We start from the raw sequence: 268 nt of genomic DNA, 5'->3' as shown, positions 1-268 counted from the left end.
TGAAAAGTTCATTTTTAGTGTTCTTTGTATCATTAAGAGAATCAGTATAGTAGGACATATATAACTTAAATCAAGTTGTTTCTCATTTTCGTGGTGATTAATAGTAAAAAGTAATTGATAAGTACGTTCTTGAATGCAATTTTCAGAATAGGATAGTCACTCTTATAACAAGAAACCCAATGTTGTCCGTTTTCTTTGGTATTCACAGGGGCTGTTGAAGTCATTTACAATTTTTAGATCATAACACGCATACAAACACACGCATATG

Source organism: Penaeus monodon, chromosome 21, assembly GCF_015228065.2.
Source record: "Penaeus monodon isolate SGIC_2016 chromosome 21, NSTDA_Pmon_1, whole genome shotgun sequence".
Classification (NCBI taxonomy): Eukaryota; Metazoa; Arthropoda; class Malacostraca; order Decapoda; family Penaeidae; genus Penaeus; species Penaeus monodon.
Note: the sequence above shows the minus strand (reverse complement) of the source record.